Source organism: Pristis pectinata, chromosome 37 (assembly GCF_009764475.1).
Source record: "Pristis pectinata isolate sPriPec2 chromosome 37, sPriPec2.1.pri, whole genome shotgun sequence".
Taxonomy (NCBI): Eukaryota; Metazoa; Chordata; class Chondrichthyes; order Rhinopristiformes; family Pristidae; genus Pristis; species Pristis pectinata.
Window position 1 is genome coordinate 6211072 of NC_067440.1, and position 12163 is coordinate 6223234.

At 47.7% G+C, this 12163-nt stretch overlaps 1 protein-coding gene across 7 annotated transcripts in view; it reads left to right on the forward strand.

Annotated features, from left to right (window-relative positions):
• LOC127586590 (neuroligin-1-like) overlaps nucleotides 1-12163 on the forward strand; it is a 235439-nt gene that overhangs the window by 109851 nt on the left and 113425 nt on the right. The window lies entirely within an intron of this gene.

Here is a 12163-nt window from a genome sequence, read left to right on the forward strand (position 1 = left end):
TCCTCCTCATCTCAGTTCTAAAGGGATGTCCCTTTATTCTGAGGCTGTGCCCTCAGATCCTGGACTCTCCCACTGATGGAAACATCCTCTCCATATCCACTCTATCCAGGCCTTTCAGTATCCAGGTTTCAATGAGATTCCTCCCTCATCCTTCTGAACCCCATCGAGTACAGGCCCAGAGACATCAAACGCTCCTCGTACATTAAGCCTTTCATTCCCGGGATAATTCTTGTGAACCTCCTCTGGACCGTCTCCAGGGCCAGCACATCTTTCCTTAGATACGGGGCCCAAAACTGCTCACAATATTCCAAAATGCGGTCTGACCAACGCCATATAAACCTCAGCAGTACGTCCCTTGCTTTTATATTCTAGTCCTCTCGAAATGAATGCTAACACTGCATTTGCCTTCCTTACTACCGACTCAGCCTGCAAGTTAACCTTTAGGAAATCCTGCACTCGGACTCCCAAGTCCCCTTGCACCTCCGATTTCTGAATTCTCTCCCTATTTAGAAAACCGTCTACGCCTTTATTCTGCCTTCCAGCAGGATAAAGTTTCGGCACAGACTAGAAGGGCCGAGTTGCCTGTTTGCTGTGCTGTAGTGTTCTATGGTTCTAAAAACCAGAGGATCTCAGCCTAAAGTAATGGGTAGGAAGGGAATTGAGGAGAAATTTTTTCACCCTGGGTGTAGTGGGGATCTGGCTTCTTCTGCTTCTAAGGGGTGCGGGAGCAGACACACTCCACTTATTTACCAAGTACTTGGACATGTGCTTGGGCTAAGCAACAGAACGTTGGCTCTCGAGTGGGAATGGGCTGGATAACTGTTTTGCCCAGCAAAGAGTATAATGAAGGGATTGGGCCATGGAAGCTGAGACTTATAGCCTTAAAGGCAAAGTCGTTTGGGCTATAAATTCCAACACTCTGCACGGCTAACTTTCCCTTTAATGTATCTCTACTGTTTTAACGCGCCCTGTTGTAGCAAGCTCCACATTCTCAAAGGTATTTCTTCTGAATTTCTGACTGAATTTATTAGTGGCTGCCTTGAATTTTAGTTCCCTGCCTTACACATCTGGTGGGAACATCTGTTAGTTTATTACAAAAAATATGCTTTATTCATAATAATTCGATGTGTTTATAATACAGATCATTCATGTTAACATCTTCATCTCGTCATGTTATCCCCATTGGTGCGCCACTAATTTTCATTTATATGCAAGTAACATAAGTGGGAGAACCTCAAATTGAGTCCTTAATCCTTTATATATTCCCTATTAAATTTCTTTATACTTGGACACTCCACCTTCTCATTGCTATTCCTGATTACTTTAACCTCTCAGTTACGTTGGGGTCCTTGTAAATCTATTTCAGAACTGAAGACTTAACCTTATGTACAATCTTCCATTAAATCAACTGGCAATGTGTTAATAGTCTGTGGTGCATTGTCTGCTATTGCTGTCTGTTTGCCTACTTTCAGTCGTGACGATTGTACCAACAGGGAAAAACTGCCTGTCAAACAAATTGTTCAGAACAAAAGCCTGCCTTTTTTTTCCACAGTAACTGAAAATTCTAATCTCCAAGATAATGCTATCAGTAAGGGAAAGAAGTTAAAAAGAAAGTGTTTCGCGATTGAATATACCTGTTAAATGTGTTGTACTGTTCGTTTAAAACAAAAATTCCTTCAAAGTCTTGTAAGCTTGAGTTTTGTTGACAATTTATTGTAGATTATCTGATGAGATTTTCAATTCATGTCTTTGCAGTCTGTGCTACTCAGTCTGAAACAGTGTCCTAGCAAATATTAGAGGGTCTCTTGCGAGGAGCTGTGTGTGTGTTTGCATTTATTTAAAGGCTTACAAAGCAGATTAGAGATTGATCATTTAAAACCAATTTTATTGCTCCAAGGAAGACATGCACTTTCAAACCACGGGGATAGAGTGGTTTAAGAGGGTGGGGAGCAAACTGAACTTGCCGGTGACAGGCGCATAACACGGACGATGTAAAAAAGAAACATGTTGCTTTCTCTTGTGTGATGTGCTCCTGATGAATGCCTGTGATGATAACCTTGACTGTTTGCAAGCGGCCGGACTTTACCTTCTCGATGGTGACGAAGCAGCCTCATTCTTGAGCTTGGGACTGCTTTTTTTTTCCCTGAAAAAGAATGAAAATATTTTTCTCTTGACACCAGTTTTTATGGAGCATAACGTTGGGGGGAAGGGGGGAAGACTCCCTTCATGCGTTAATGTGTCCATGTTCCGATCTGTTTGTGTGGATAACCTTTGTCCCTCTTTTGGTGAGGAGAGTGGTTTTGTAAACGAGGAAGCCCACTGCCTGGGTCATTGGTATCTGAAGGCAGAGGTGTGTGCCGGCAACAGCTAGTTGTTGACTGGGTTACAAAGGTTGGGTGGGGAAGGAATGGGACTGATGGTGGAGGAGGGTGTGTGAATGGGTTTTCGGAAGAACATCGGGCAAATATAAACTAGTGATGGTTCATGCCAACCAGGGCTGTCTACTCTGAACACTGCCAGACATTGGCTCCACTATCCAAAACCACACCTGAATCTTGGTGTATTGCCTCTTGTGGCCCACTCAATGTTTCCCAATCCAAGACTCAGGCATTAGGATCCATTCCCAAGCCCAACTATCAGCACTGGGAGAATCTGTGGGCTTGCCTGCTCATTTGTAAGTCCCAAGTGGATGCTATGGCCAAGAAAGCACACTGGTGCCTCTACTTCCCAAGAAAGCACACCAATGCCTCTACTTCCTCAGGAGGCTAAGGAAATGCAGCCTGTTTCCAATCACCCTCACCAATTATTACAGATGCGCCATAGAAAGCATCCTATCCGGATGCATCATGGCTTGGTACGGCAACTGCTCTGCCCGGGACTGCAAGAAGTTGCGGAGGGTTGTGGACACAGCTCAGTCCATCACGGAAACCAGCCTCCCCTCTGTGGACTCCGTCTACACTTGCCACTGCCTCGGGAAAGCAGCCAACGTAATCATGGACCCCTCCCACCCTGGATATTCTCTCTTCTCCCCTCTCCCATCGGGAAGAAGATACAAAAACCTGAAAGCACGTACCACCAGGCTCAAGGACAGCTTCTATCCCGCTGTTATCAGACTCTTGAACGGACCTCTCACACGCTAAAAGATGAACCCTTGATCTCCCAATCTACCTCGTCGTGGCCCTTGCACTTTATTTGTCTGCCTGCACTGCACTTTCTCTGTAACTGTAACACTATATTTTGCATTCTGTTTTCCTTTTTACTACCTTGATGTACTGATGTACGGAATGATCTGTCTGGATCACACGCAAACAAAAGCTTTTCACCGTATCTCGGTTCATGTGACAATAATAAGCCAATTACCAACCCTGTAATTCTTTCACACAATGACAACATGATACTGTACAGGAACAGTCAACATGGTTTTGAAAGATCCTTAATCTACTCTTCAAGTTTTTTGTTTTTATTCAAGCTTATCCAATTCCCTTCGAAGTTGCTGCTTCCAATGGTCTAATGGGCAAGTCCGGCAGAGATCACATCTGAGAAATAAGCCCTTCGGCCCACTGAGTCTGTGTTGATCATCAGCCACCCATATACACTCATCCTACATTAATGCCATGTTATATTCTCCCCACATTCCCATCAACCGCCCCTAGATTATACCCCTCACCCGCACACAGGGGGGTGGGGGGGCAATTTACAGCGGCCAATTTTTCCTTCAAGTATAATCCAACATAGAACAGTACAGCACTGGAGAGGCCATTCGACCCAATATGTTGTGCCAATTTATACCAAATGTCCTCCTCCTGTGTATCATCCATTCCCTTCATATTCATGAGTCTATCTAAAAAAACTCCACCAAACTGCCTGCTTCCACGACTACCCCTGGTGACCTATTCCAGGCACCCACTGCTCTTAGTAAAAAAAAAACTTGCCCCTCACGTCTCCTTTAAGCTTTCCCCCTCTAACCTTAACAGCATGTCCTCTAGTGTTTGACATTTCTACCCTGGGGGACAGATACTGACTGTCTACTCTATCTATGCCTCTCGTAATTTTAAAAACTTCTATCAGGTCTCCCCTCAGCTTCCGACGCTTCAGGGAGAACAACCCAAGTTTGTTTTACCTGTCCTCTCATCAGCCACCTCCCCTCTTGCTCTGCCAACCTTCCCAGTGGGTACCGAGTGCGCAGAACAGTACAGAAACAGGCCCTTCAGCCCACAAAGTGGTGCTGAATTAATTAAACTAGTAAATTGACGCCTAATTAAACTAATCCCTACTGCCTACACAATGGCCCTATCCCTCCATTCTCTGCACATTCATGCGCCTATCTAAGAGCCTCTTAAACTATCGTATCTGCCTCCACCACCACACCTGGCAGCACGTTCCAGGCACCCACCTCCCTCTGTGTAAAAAAAACTTACCCCGCACATCTCCTCTGAACTTTCCCCTCTCACCTTACATGCGTGCCCTCTGGTATTAGACATTTCGACCCTGGGAAAAAGATACTGGCTGTCTACTCTATCTATGCCTCTCATAATCTTAAAAACTTCCATCGTGTCCCCTCAGCCTTCGATGCTCCAGAGAAAACAACCCAAGTTTGTCCCGTCTCTCCTTATAGCTCATGCCCTCTAATCCAGGCAACGTCCTGGTGAACCTCTTCTGCACCCTCTCCAAAGCCTCCACATCCTTGCTGTAATGGGGTGGCCAGAACTGCACACAATACCCCATTTGGCTTTAAAAGCCCCCTTCATTTACCACCGTTAGGCAGATGTTTCCCAATCCTACCTACAAAATGGTTTCTTCCTGTACTGCTACTCATGGTCTGAAAGTTCCCGTCAATCCCGTGACCTCCGTCACGGATACACCTCACACGCTCAAAGCTTTGCCTTCTCTCACACACAACCCGTTCCTTATTACAGTACAGAACGAGACCATTCAGCCCATCAGATCAACGCCGGCTCCCAAGGGTCCCATTACCCCTCTCTCTCTCTCTCTCTCTCTCTCTCTCTCTCTCTCTCTCTCTCTCTCTCTCTCTCTCTCTCTCTCTCTCTCTCTCTCTCTCTCCCTCCCTCTCTCCCTCTCTCCCTCTCTCCCTCTCTCCCTCTCTCCCTCTCTCCCTCTCTCTCCCTCCCTCCCTCCCTCCCTCCCTCCCTCCCTCCCTCCCTCTCTCCCTCCCTCTCTCCCTCTCTCCCTCCCTCCCTCTCACAGGCCCATCAACTCCTCCCCTCACCAGATTCTACCCCTCTCCCACACACTAGGGGGGCGCTTCACAACGGCCGATTAACCCACCGACCCTGCACATTGTTGGGATGTGGGAGGGAACCGGAGCACCTGGGGGCGAAACCCACGCGGTCACAGGGAGAGCGTGCAAACTCCACACACCACATGCACACGCACACGCACAGCGTCGGAGGTCAGGATTGAACCCGGGTCTCTGGAGCTGTGAGACAGTGGCTCTGCCCGCAGCGCCACGGTCCCGCCCAAGAAATCCATGAGAGAGAGCGAAAGAGAAACAGAGTTAGTATCGCAGGTCTAACATCCATCATTCACTCCCAGTTCTTTGACCCGAAAGCTTAACCCTGTTTCTCTCTCCACAGATGCTGCCTGACCTGCTGAGTGTTTCTGCTTTTATTATGTAAGCGTTGGGGGCGGTGGGTGACTGAGGTGGAGTGAGCCGAGGTGACAGTGGCAGAGGTTGGCATGAACTGAAGTAGACGATGAGAGAGTTCAGGCAGAAGTACAGTCCAGTGTTAGATGGAACTAGGGAACGTGTGAGGGTATAAGGGTCTGATAAGAAGAGGCAGGTTGTGAAACTGGACAGCAAATCAACCTCTCAACCATCTGTTAATTTTAACCACTGTGTGCCCATCTCCTATTCTGAATCAGAATCAGGTTTATTATCACTGACTTAGGTGATGTGAAATTTGTTGTTTTACAGTGCAAGATGTAAAATTACTATAAATTACAAAATAAATAAACAGTGCAAAAAAGACGAGGTAATGTTCACGGGTTCACGGACCGTTCAGAAATCTGACGGCGGAGGGGAAGAAGCTGTTCCTGAATCATTGAGTGTGGGTCTTCAGGCTCCTGTACCTCCTCCCCGATGGTAGTAAGTCTGCAACCCTCTGCAGCCTGTTATAAAAGGAGAAAGACGGTCGCTTCCCCTCTCTTCACAATCTCATGGTCTGACTGGTAAGAGAAACCAGGGACCTGCACACTGCAGAAGCCTGGCAATGCAGACTTGAGCTTTAGTTGTGATCAAGATGTGCCTGTTCTGCCTCCTAAAGTGTCAGCATCATGACCTTGAGGGAACGGGTCAAAATAACAGCCAAAGGTTCCGGCTGTATGTCAAATCCATGCTACAGGAATTAAGCTTGTAATCTACAGAATTGGAAGCACATTTTATCCTGGATTTAGAATATTAAAATAGTCCATATTTTTCTGTATTTCTTTATGATGGGGTCTTTCAGTCCATCGCGGCTATGCTCTGAGATCAATCTCATTCCCTGTGTAATTGTTCTCTCCCAGATTCCCACCAACTCCCCCCAGATTCTACCCCTCACCCACACGCGAGGGGGGCAATTTACAGCAGCCGATTAACCCATCAACCCCACATGTGATTGGGATGTGGGAGGGAACCGGAGCACCCAGGGGAAACCCATGCGGTCACAGGGAGAACGTGCAATCTGCACACACACACACACACACACACACACACACACACACACACACACGTGTGCACACACACACACTCTGCACGTGCACACACACTCTCTGCGCACACACACACACACACACACAAACACGTGTGCACACACACACTCTGCACACACGCACACACACACATACTGCGCCGGAGGTCGGGATCGAGCCCAGGTCTCTGGAGCTGTGAGGCAGCCGTTCTCCCCACTGTGTCACTCAGAGCCCTGTTGGTTTTCTCCTCCGAGTAGGCACCCGGTCCCCTGTTTGTCAGTTGAATCTGCCTCCCTTTCAGGCAGATACTGATCTGGTAACTTAACTGGCAGCAGATTCCAGGGACATGAGTTCGAATCCCACCCGGGTAACTGGGAAATTTAAACACAAGTAATTAAATAAAGATGAAACTTAAAATCAAATGTCAGTCCATGAACCTGAAAGGTTGTTGTTTAACAGAAACCACCGACTATGTGGTTCAAGCACCCCTGTCCGTACCTGGCCTGACATACGGTTGGGCTCAGAACCCGGAACATGTTGACTCCCCTCTGAACTTCAGTTCAATGGGAGTCATGAGGGATAAGCAATAACTGGTGGCATTGCCAGTGACGATCCGGATCACAAGAACAAGTAAATAAATACACCAAACCATCTTCTGGAACATTATCTAACCCATCCAGAACCCTTACATTTTTGAACCAAAGATAAAAATCTCTTAGCCTTCTGTGGAGCGCACTCCCTGAGGGGTTGGGGAGGCAGAGACTCCCGCAACATTTAGTTGAGCACTTGAACCGTCAAGGTATACGGACCAAGCGCTGGTAAATGGGATTAGTGTAGGTGGGTACTTGGTGTACAGCATAGATATGGTGGGCCGAAGGCCCTCTTTGACTGCATGTTAACCCACGTCTCTCTGTCAGCTGATCCCTGGGATGCTCCCGTTAAGTCTCCTCCATACCCTTTCCAAGGTCCTTCCCTCAACTGAGAACACAATCGTACAAATGAGGAGCAGGAGTAGGCCACACTGTCCCTCAGGCCTGTTGTCCCCACTCAATAAGATCCTGGCTTGAGTTGATTACAACCTTGGCTCCATATTCCTTGGACCCCCTCATCTATCAAGAGTCTATCCACCCTCTGCCTTAACAACACTTAAAGACTCTACACCCTGAGGAAGAGAATTCCAAAGAACATAGAACATAAAACACTACAGCACAGTACAGGCCCTTCGGCCCACAATGTTGTGTTGACATTTTCTCCTGCTCTAAGATCTACCTAACCCTTCCCTCCCACATCGCCCCTATTTTTCTATCATTCATGTGTCCATCTAAGAGTCTCTTAAATGTCCCTAATGTGTCTGCCCCACAACCTCTGCCGGCAGTGCGTCCCACGCACCCACCACTCTCTGTGTAAAACAAACTTACCCCTGACGTCCCCCTTATACCTTCCTCCAATCACCTTAAAATTATGTCCCCTCGTGTTAGCCATTGTCGTCCTGGGAAAAAGTCTCTGACTGTCCACTCGATCTATGCCTCTTATCATCTTGTACACCTCGATCAAGTCACCTCTCATCCTCCTTGTCTCCAAAGAGAAAAGCCCCAGCTCACTCAACCTATCCTCATAAGACACGCTCTCCAATCCAGGCAACATCCTGGTAAATCTCCTCTGCACCCTCTCTAAAGCTTCCACATCCTTTCTATAATGAGGCGACCAGAACCGAACACAATACCAAGTGCGGTCTGACCAGAGTTCTATAGAGCTGCAACATCACCTCACGGCTTTTGAACTCAATACCCCGACTAATGAAGGCCAACACTCCATACGCCTTCTTAACAACCCTATCGACCTGTGAGGCAACTTTGAGGGATCTATGGACGTGGACCCCAAGGTCCCTCTGTTCCTCCAGAAAAATCTAGGAGAAAATTATGCTTCATCCCTGTCTTAAATGGACAGTGCCCTATTTTTAAACAGTGATAGATTCTGGATTCTAGTTCTGGATTCCCTCTAGTTCTGGATTCCCTACATTTACCCAGGTGGGATTCGAACTCATGTCTCTGGAATCTCTCCACATCCACCCTATCGAGGCTCTTGTATTAGTTAAACTCAGTGCTCATCTGGGCCTAAGTATATGGCAAAGCATAACTTCCTTACGACTGAACCCTGTTTCTCCAATAAAGACAAGGATCACACACACTTTCTCAATGTTTTGCCACTTACAAAGATTGTGAATTCATAGTCATACAGCAGGGGAACAGGCCCTTTGGCCCATTGAGTCCGTGCCGGCCATCAACCACCCAGTTACACTGATCCTACTTTGATCTCCCCACATTTCTGTCAACTTCCCCCCGATTCTATCCCTCACTCACACACTAAGGGACAATTAACCCATCGACCCTGCACGTCTTTGGGATGTTTGTTGGGAAGCCCACAGGGAGAACATGCAAACTCCACACAAGTGCCGGAGGTCGGGATTGAACCCTGGTCTCTGGGTCAGGATCGAACCCAGGTGTCTGAGACAGCGGCTTTAACCACTGTGCCGTCCCACAACATTCTGCTTCTTGTTACGTACGTGTTTTTTTGCTTTACTAAGATGGGAGACTCCATTATGCTCCTTCCATTTTCAATAAAATCAGGGCAGAAAACTGAACATTGAAACAATTTTCTAGCTTTTGTAACTAACTCAGTTATAGATTCTGAAAAATCAGTCTAATTTGGGATATCTTCAATCAGTAATGTTGAATGTTAATTAAATCACTGAGAGAAAATATCTCCATGATGAATTGACAACCTGGTGATCTCAGCGGCCTAGCAGGCTTCGAAGCATCACTACCAACTGGCACTGAATCTGCTTTTCTCAGTCGCAGTTTTGGGTTACACGTCTTGAAGAGAGAAAAAAGGCTGGTTTAAGAGGCTAAAATTAAACTCTTTTGAAGTTAGTCCTTGAGGTCAACCTACCTGAAGTTGGGTAAGGAAAGGCTTCTTTCTGTTTTTTTGGGGTCATGACGTATTTCAACAAAAATAAACTCCACTTCTAGAACCAGAGGAAATTTATGGCCCAAAACAGGCCATTTGGCCCATCTTATCAGTGCTGGTCATGAAAGAGCTACGCAACCCCATCCCACTTTCTGGCACAGGGTGTGTAACACTGTAGATCAACCCGTCAGGCAGGGTTGCAGATCCCTGCTGGTCCTTGGGTGGTTCTTTTACCTGATCTAATAAAGAGGACAAAGTTCAACCCAGTCCATCGCGCAAACCAGCCTCCCCTCCGTTGACTCCGTCGATACTTTCCGCTGCCTCGGGAAAGCAGCCGATATAATCAAGGACCCCTCCCACCCCGGACGTTCTCTCTTCTCCCCCCTCCCATTGGGCAGAAGATACAAAAGCCTGAGAGCACGTACCACCAGGCTCAAGGACGGCTTCTATCCCGCTCTTATAAGACTATTGAACGGACCTCCCATAAGAACTCTTGATCTACCTTGTTATAGCCCTTGCACCTACTTTTGTCCAATGGAGATCTCTGTTGCAGCCCAGCCTAGCTCTCCAATTCGAGCCAACAGAGACTGCCATACAATGGGTGGGTGTATCTGCTATACACCTCTCCCCTAATGGTTCCCATTCTCACCTTCTGTACTCATCAGAGTCCAGCAGTGGCAGCCCTTCGTGTTCCTGCTGATCTCCCTCGGGCAGTCGTCTGCACCTTCACCCTCCCCTCCCCTCCCCACACACCTCGCTCCATCTGCTCCTCTCCGCCTCTACCCATCATCCCCCTGCCTCTCGCCTCCCAACTCCACCCCTTCCCCACCCGATGCAGGGATTTCGACAGTTCCTCTCCCCCCCCACAGACGCTGCTCGACCTGCTGAGTTCCTCCAGCAGGTTCCAGTGTCTTAGAGTTATACAGCATGGAAACAGGCCCTTCGGCCCAACCTGTCCATGCTGATTTGTGCATTCCTAAGCTACTTGCCCCCATTTGGCCCATATCCCTCTCAACCTTTCCTATCCGTGTGCTTGTCCAAGTGTCTTTTAAATGTTGTTAATGTGCCTGCCTCAACCACTTCCTCTGGCAGCTCGTTCCATATACTGACCGCCCTCTGGGTGAAAAAGTTGCCCCTCAGGTCCCCTTTAAGTCTTTCCCCTCTCACCTTAAACCTCTGCCCTCCATTTTCAGACTCCCCTACCCTGGGAAAAAGATGGTGACCATCCACCTCATCTATGCCCCTCACAATTTTATAAACCTCCATAAGGTCACCCCTCAGCCTCCTTCGCTCCAGGGAAAAGAGTCCCAGCCTGTCCAGTCTCTCCTTATAACTTAAGCCTGTCTGACGGAGACAATGCATCTCCTCCCATTTATTCTTCCTTGCCATGCCTTCTGTATCCCCAAATGGATTAAATTCCATACGCGATGACCAGACCATCGATATAGAGTCACGGAGAGATGCAACAGTGAACCAGGCCATTTGGCCCACCGAGTCTGTGCCAACCATCAATTTTACATTAATTTTATCCTGACGCATTTTGTTCTCCCCACATTCCCATCAACTACTCCCCCCACCCCAAGATTCCACCCCTCACCCTCGCACTGGGGGCCGATTAACCCATCGACCCCGCAAGTGGTTGGGATGTGGGAGGGAACCGGAGCACCCGGGGGAAACCCACGCGGTCACAGGGAGAACGTGCAAACTCCACACACACACACACACACACAAAAAGACACACAAACACACACTCACACATGCGCACACACGCGCACACACAAACACACGCAAACACGTGCGCACACACAAACACACAGACATGCACACACACCACGTGCTCTTTCACACACACACACGCAAACACAAACGCACAGACATGCACACACACACACCACGTGCTCTCTCTCTCTCTCTCTCTCACACACACACACACACACAAAGACAGCGCCAGAGGTCGGGATTGAACCCGGGTCTCTGGAACTTGAATGCATTGTCTCTGCTGCCCTGAATATTTTCAGAATTTACTGCTTTTACCACAACTTCAGTGGCCCTTTAATCGTCTGGCACTGTTCCTGTGGCTGGGAAAAATGGAAAAATGGCTCGGAAGATGTGTGCATAAGCAAAGGGGTTTACGATACAGGAGAGGGGAAGCATTTGGTGTTTAAGTCAGTTGCCTTTTTTCTCTGGGCAACATTCCTGCCCTTAGTGAGAGAGTCTGCAGAACCTTCTGTGACAAACTGTGCACTAGTCTCTTCGAAATGCCTGCCTCCATTCTCAGCTATGTTTTAGGCTGATTACTTTCAGCTGGAACCTTCAATCAGTCACCTCATGAATAATGCAGGAAAAGCAGTCTCTCTGATACCTGCCTGGTGACAATTTAATAACATATTGATCTCAAGGAAAGACCTTGAAGCCTGGGTTAAAGATCAGAGCCAATCCATGAGGCTGATAACTCTGGGAAGCAATAATGAGGTCCTACATTTTACTGAGGGAGATTTTTTGTTCT